Genomic DNA, 8,012 nt, shown 5'->3' on the forward strand with positions numbered 1-8,012 from the left:
GTGCTCTAAGTGCTCCCTTGAGCCACTTCTTGTTACTCATGAAGCAGGGGAACGCCGGAGAAATGCAAGTAAAACATCTTTGTTATTATTTCACATTTTTTTCCTGCTACAAATGCTACCTAATAATGAGGGTCAGATTGACTGAAATATAAAAACAATGACAGATAAGATAAAATGCTTGGTGATATTTTAATGAAAGCAATAAATTTCCATATTTTGCACATATAAAATTAGACACACATAGTTTGACGATGAGAAGTTCTACGTGAGAGTACACTTGTCAGAAGACTGTGACTTTAAAGGGATGACAAATGATTAACTTTTGGTCGTGTAATTTGGAATTTATGAGGCAAGTAAATGAGAAAAGTACATTTCATGTACAGGAAATGACACCGTGGAGAGAAGTCATGTGGGTTTGAGGGGCTTGTGAGCAGTTTCTAATAGCTAGAGCACACACACTGTGTGTGTGTGTGTGTGTGTGTGTGTGAGAGAGAGAGAGAGAGAGAGAGAGAGAGAGAGAGAGAGACTAGAGAGATGACTGCTAGACCAACAGAGACAGACAGACAGTCAGAGAGAGCCAGTCTTTGCTGGGCTGACAGCTTCTCAGCACATAAAGGTAACTGAGAGTTTAGTGGAAGGGTAGGCAAGTGAACATAACAATTATATTACGGGTGATGCCATTTGTTCTGATAAAGAATACAGGAAGTACAGGAAGCAGAGACGAATTACATGGAAAAACTATGCATTCAGTTCTAGATGATCCAAAAAACTGAGAGAGCTCTGGAACCCCAAAGTGAGCACTGGAGGTTATACTGAAAAGCAGTGAGGGCTGGAGAAACAAGAATGAACAAGCAACTGGAATCAGAAGGACCTGGGCTTGAATTGTTGCCTGGCTCCATCACTTGTTAGGTTTATGATTTCAGGGAAGTGACAGTTTCTTCATCTGAAAAATGGGATTCAGATCACCCACCTTTCTGAGTTATTAAGGTTGAGTGATGATAAAAGGGTGCACCTTAAATGGTTCCAAAATGGATCTGGAGTTCAGGTAAGAGATCTAGGCTGGGGAAGTTACATGATCGATGATGCTTCAGGAGGAGAGAGGAGACTGTTTTGGACATATCTAGCTTAGCAAGAGGGGCCTTGGTGATTTCAGAGCGTCTGTTATCTGAATGATTGTTCAGTTCACATACTCAGATTATTCAGTTCAGTTTGAATGATTTCCCTGCCTTTGGGAAGACAGAATTACTGAAGACAGTAATCTCTTAAAATTAGGTGTTTATGATGTTTTTTCTTAGGGTGCACATAAGAGCGCACATAGCAGTAACTGTTGCGTATTTTGTCGAAAGAATTTTCTAACCTATATTTCTCTAAGATCATGCCTGCACCCATCACTATTGAAATGATGACAATAGCTCATTTGAGATCTGTCAAGAAGAGCAATTATCACTTAGTCACGTGACAGTCCCCTCAATGTCAGGCTGATTTGCAAGCATATGACTGAAAAAAGAAGTTGCAGTTTTGGTCTTTAATAAGCAAAACTTCATTTGATTTATGGGAAGAGCATGGATGTGAGTCAGAAAGTGCTTAATTTTACTGCTGGCTTGGTTTCTTATTCCTTGAGTGAACTTAGACATGTTTTAAATCTCTCTGAACCTGTTTTCTCAAGGTTAAAATGTAGTTAATAATAACTTCCTTGCACATGTATTGTAAGTCCTGAATGAGATAAGAAATGCAAAATGACTATCACAGTGTCTGGCACCTAGAAGCTTCCAAGTTTTATTCCTGAAAACAGAACCTCAGAATCCTTTTTGGTTTTTTTCCTCTCAAACAATATGCACTGATGGCACTCTTCCCCAAAGCTTGAAGCTAATAATAATCATTCCTTTGTGGCAACCTTAGAAACAAACTGCCAAACTGAAACATAAAAACTGGGTGAGCACATACACTCCAATTTTAGATTTAGTTCCTGGGGATGTAACTTGCATATGAGTCCCCTAGAGTCCGGGATGCTAGGAGATAGTGTTAGGCACACAAACAGGCTGTATTTACCTTAACTGTCTTGTATTCTTCTCGCTAGTTGAGGTCTGTGAGAAAGAACTCAGTTGCAAGTGCTGTCAGAGAAACACATCAAAGTGTCTGATAGAGCTAAATGCATTATTTATTAGAAGCAGTAACATGAGCTGTAGTCCTGTCTAGAAGTCAAATTATCCAGTAGATTTTCCCACCTCGTTGCGGGTGCCATTCCTTTTAAAGTATAAGTTTCAAACTAGGTATGTTTATAGATATGGCATATTCCTTTCTTGCACTGAAACGTTTCCTTTCCTTATTAAGAATGGAAGCTCTCTAAGGAAGGGGGTTTACCTTTACAAGAGCCGCTTCTGTACTGTCATAACATTTCTGCAGGGCTCTTATTTCTTCATTTCTCTTCCCTCTCTTCTAGCTTTTGACACCTGACACTGCTGGTCTCTTGGTTTACACTCCTACTCCCTCTGCTTCCTCTTACATACTGCCTTTTGTTTTTCTCTTGCGTGCAAACTCTTCTTCCTTCCTTTTTAATTCTCTTAAGCCATTCCTTTCTAAAAACACAATCTCTCTCTTCATAACTACCTTTTAAGGATCACAACAATCCACCAGGTACCACCGTCTGCACATCTGAGTCCATCAATTCACTTATTCCTGTAGCTCTCCAGCAGGGAAGTTTCCATTACCGCCCTGCTACTGGATTTTTATTTGCATGCTTGAATCTCGCCACTCAAGCACTGGCCTATAGAGCAGCAAACACCCTGCTCTTGGGGCCCTGTCACTCTCCGGCTCTGTGCACTGAGGGTGAAAATGCATCCTGGTAGGATTATTTGGAGGTTCAAGTAAAATAGCGAACTATTCTTTCTAAGGCCCATAAACTGCTAAAATTCGAAAATGCCCTTGATCAAATCTTTTTTATAAACATACTAGGTTGTACTTGGATAGATGATCTAAGCCCTAAGTGAATTGGTTCCTCATTTTAAGCAAAACTGTAGGGCAAGGCAACAATGGCAGGGACTAGATGTTGGATGGTGTCTTTAAAAGGGACAAATGCTGGGTGTATGGTTAACAGATAAGAACCGCCTCCGATGAGAAAGATGCTGCTTATTAAAATTAAATAAAATGCTCTCTTGATTTCTTATTTTATTTTCTCCAGATTCTTTGGCCATACCCTCTAGATTCTTTTAGCACTTTGTTTCTTTGGCTTTGGGGCTTCCAATGATATTTTCCACTATTTGCCCACATCTCTTTCCCCAGGACCTCAAACTGAAGACGCAGCCAGTTGGTACTGACTATGGCCATAGCCCTGCTCTTTTTTCTCCCAGGATAATGGGGACAGCTGTGGGTTGCTGCATGGTGAGGACCGTGACCTCCAACATCTTGGTAGGCTCATAGCTTGGCTCCTTTACAATTGCCTTCCCTGTCATCCATAAATGTATATGTGTATTTAAATATCTGGTTTTAGCAACATATTTGCCAATTAAACAGAAGATGTTCCATCCTATTACTGGAACCTGAGCATAATTATATCAGCTCCCTTTTAAGTCTTTCTAGCAGAGACCCAAACATCAATGGTATTTTAAACCAATTCTTGTGAGTTTATTAGCAGTAACTAGAGATAGTTTTAATAGTGATCCTCCATATTAAAATGGTCTGTATAATAATGGCATTTTAAATTTGAATGCATATTTTTGTATATTAGGTCACTGTACACTTACTTTCCATGTGGCTTATTTGTGGGAGGCTGTACTTATAATGATGAAAGTATTAGAGTTAGAAAAATCTTGGTTCTAGTGAGAGGTACTGAAAAAATTATTTAACTTCTCAAAACCTCAGATTTGTCACCTTTGGTTAGCCTTGTCAGGAGGGAGGAGCATAACAGTTATGTAGGGAGGATCCCTTGACTTTCTCTAGAGCATCCCCACCCCTTTCACCTTGCTACTCTCTATGCTAGTATCTTGTGGTTTTTTTTTCCTAGCATTTCTCAAACCTGATACAGTTTTCTAGAATTACTATCTTATTACATAAAGACAATGTAAGCCCCTTGAGGGCAGACACATTTTCTGCTTGGTTTGTTGGTGAGTTCTTATCTCTGACAACTGTACTGATGTAAGGCAAATGCTCAATAACTATTTATTGGATGTGTGAATAACATATGCAAATACTTAGCACAGTATCCACTACATATTACAACTCAGTAAATAATCATTAGTAGTACTATAAATGTTGTGATGAGCTTCCATGAGAATTAATGAAGAGTTATTAATGTTATCTTGCTCCTTAAGGTTCCTTTGGGTTTCTACTCTCTGTCCTGCACGATTTCACTATAAGATCTCTTCTGGTCATTGAGTCAGCCATGCTAACAGTTCCTGTTCTACATTTCTGCTCTGGAATCCCGCTTACAACACACGGGCACCTCACACTCAACCTGTTTCCCAATCCCGCTCATCCTTCTGAGATGCTTTTTTTTTTTTTTTTTTTTTCCCGGCTAATGGCTAATGGCATCTGTACTCACCTTGATACTCAGATTAGAAACTTTGGATCAACCTTGATCATTCCCTGTACCGGATCAGTTCACTATTTCTCCCTTGCTTTTCCTCGCTTGCCTAGCTTAGACTATCATTGTCTCTCATTTGAACTTTTACAGTAACTAATAAAATGGTTACATTTTATTAAGCACACTCTCAGGACTTTATATGCACATGTAAAAGCCTACAAGGTAGCTGTTATAATGTTATTGCTATTATCATCTAACAGATGAAGAAAAAACAAGGCTCAGAGAGATTAAACAGTTTCCTTAAATTCTCACAGTTGCTATGTGTTAGAGCCAGGATTTGGACTTAAATTGGTCTGATTCAAGAGCCTCCAACCATCTGTTAAATCTTCCTAATTGCCACAAGATTTCCCTTTTTCAGCCCTTGTTCCAATCCACTCTGTTTTCTCCTTTCCTCTGAGTGATCTCTTAGTTATTCTTCAAGAGTCATCTTAAACATCACCTCTTCTTGTTTTTCTAAATTCTGCTAGGCAGAAGTAGATGCTTCTGCTGGGACTGCACAGCACTCTGTAAACAGGTCAACCTTGGCCATTATTATTTTGGGTTATTATTTTGTATTTCAGTTATCAGCTTACATCCTTGACAGCAGAAGCCTCACCTAATTAATGTTTGTACATACAATATCTGTACTCAGCAGGAGCTAGATAAAGTTTTGTTAAAAGAATATTTCTATAAATATTTAATGAGGAATTTAATACTTGCTCTTTATTTCTATGAGAATGCTATTAATTTTTTTATACAAAAATGTATAATTAGCATTTAAAATACTTATTTTTTAAAAAAATATTTTATTTCTTTTTGGGAGGGAAAGAGAGCATAGTCAGGAGAGGGGAAGAGAGAGAGGGGGACAGACGATCCCAAGCAGACTCTGTGCTGACAGTAGTGAGCCCAATGTGGGGCTTGAACTCATGAACCACAGGATCACAATCTGAGCTGAAGTCTGAGGCTCAACCAACGGGGCCACCAAGGTACTCCTAGAATACTTGCTTTTTAAAAAAAAAATTTTTTTTAATTAACGTTTATTTATTTTTTGAGACAGAGAGAGACAGAGCATGAATGGGGGAGGGTCAGAGAGAGAGGGAGACACAGAATCCGAAACAGGCTCCAGGCTCTGAGCTGTCAGCACGGAGCCCGATGCAGGGCTCGAACTCACAGACTATGAGATCATGACCTGAGCCGAAGTCGGACGCTCAACTGACTGAGCCACCCAGGCGCCCCAGAATACTTGCTTTTTAAGCTAAGTCTGTTCTCCTTTGGTTTTCTACTAACAACATAGGAAGATTTTAGTAAGCAATCCCTTTCCATTTGTGTCCCCAATTTCCATGTCCTGTTTGGTATCTGGTGACTTCTAGTTACCCTGATATCTTTCTTGTCTCAGACTATTTTCCTATACCACCCTATAGGCCTACATTCTATTTCTCAAGCTTTACTTTCTGCTAGGCAACAGGTAACGTGTCAACACTAGTGTTTCATTCTTCACTTACAGCTTGAATTTCAAACCCGTTTTCATCTTCTATGACCAATGATGGATTTCAGGTCCTAGATATAGGGAAGATATTTTTGGGCAGTGGTATCTTATGATTTCTTCAAATCACACCCTATTATGTCTTTGGAGAAAGCTTTACATATCTCTTTTCTATAATCGTTCTTCCAAAATTGGTAAAAAGTCCTTAGCAGTTGATGAAACTATGGTGTGACTGATGAATTATAAATAGGAAAGTGTTCATCTCTGCCAACATGTTTGAATCTGAATTGTACAAATCTCTGTCACTATCTTCTTTGGAGAAGATAAGATTTTATTTTTATGCAGATACAATGAAGGCTTATCTCATATATCTCCAGAGTTTGAAAATGTATATTTAAAAATAGAAGAAAGTCATAAATATATCCATGTTCTGATATCAGAAATTTAACAGTACGTTTTTAACTTATTAATCTCAGAGTACTTAACGATAAAACAAATACAATGTAAAAAATATGTTTATATGGGCTTATCCTTATAGCCATTTGATAAATATCAAGTTTTGAACTATTTTAATAAATATCCTAAGGAAAATGAACAAAATTTAGTAAGTTATTAGTTTAAAATGATCTGAAAAATATTTTAATTGTTATTAACATAAAACACATACTTCCATGTAGAATTCTTGAAAGGAAAACAGTTTAAATTCTGTTACTAAGTAAAAAATTTCAGAGCTCCCTTAACCAGTGTTAAATGCAAAATAGTTCATTATCTACTTCCTCATGAAAACATTGATTTTTGGAAGAATTTCTTCCCAAAATGAGCCCAAACTTGTACAGAGAAAAAGAATAAATACATTAGTAATGGGATGTAATAAAGTGCTCACTGTGTGTGGCCCAGTCAAACCAAGTAGTCCCTCCCCTTTATTTGATGGATGAGACAAATGAGAGCTCCTGTTACTAATGGTACAACATCAGCTGAGTGGTCAGGAACCAATCCATGGCTTTGTTCCTCAGCCCAAAGCTTTTCGTTTCATGATACCACGTGGCACCTTGTTGACCCAATGTGAGATGAAGGTCTTGGGATAGCTAAACAGAGAGAGACCCTATTCAGGAGGAAAAATCAGTGCGTAAGCAATACTGAAAGTTCTAGACTTATCCTGTATTGGAGTATAAATACCCCCTAGAGGGGACAGATAAGTAGTAAAGAAGGCTGATTATTCCAATTCAATTTATTGGTTGTGTCAGTGGCTGACTTGGTACAATTTGAATGAGAAGGGCTCCAGGTCTTCTGAAACTGCTCAAACTATATGTATTATGACTATGCATGTATAACACTTCTTAAATATATGTCCATAAATACATTAATTTGCTGACAGAGTGGGATAAAACTGTTTGAAACATGTGTAAACTTTTTTTTTTTTTATGGCTAGGCATCATCATCAACTTCAGATATCTAAGATGTCAATCTGTATTCTTATATTGGTATTTTTAACAGAAAATAAAACTCAGTGAACTATGTAAAATTAGACTACTATGGTAACACTTTTTACTTTAACTAAGATCCATATTAATGAATGATATACTTTTTCATGGAAATATCTTTTAAACAGTTTCTTTCTCAGAGATAACCCCCAAATATTTATTGTGTTATAATAACCCTTTGCTGATTGAGAAGAATTATCGTTAGTATTCATTTTCATGCCATACAGCATAAGTTTATAGGTATTTTAAAATAGTAATGCTATTTCAGTCAAATCTGAGACATGAGAAACACTTTTCATAGTAAAACTAAAAATCCTGAACAACAATTTTATATGGTTAAATTTTTGGAAAATTCATAGTAAATATTTTATGTATTTTGTTCTTCATTAAAAACATAGAATATATGGGGCACCTGGGTGGCTCAGTTGGTTAAGCGTCCGACTTGGCTCAGGTCATGATCTCGCGGTCCCTGAGTTCAAGCCCCACGTCG

At 37.6% G+C, this 8,012-nt stretch overlaps 1 long non-coding RNA gene across 1 annotated transcript in view; it reads left to right on the plus strand.

The window, feature by feature from the left end:
* LOC121016178 (uncharacterized) overlaps positions 1-8,012 on the plus strand; it is a 366,104-nt gene that overhangs the window by 74,422 nt on the left and 283,670 nt on the right. The window lies entirely within an intron of this gene.

Source organism: Herpailurus yagouaroundi, unplaced genomic scaffold (assembly GCF_014898765.1).
Source record: "Herpailurus yagouaroundi ecotype Mexico unplaced genomic scaffold, PumYag 209, whole genome shotgun sequence".
NCBI classification, from domain to species: Eukaryota; Metazoa; Chordata; class Mammalia; order Carnivora; family Felidae; genus Herpailurus; species Herpailurus yagouaroundi.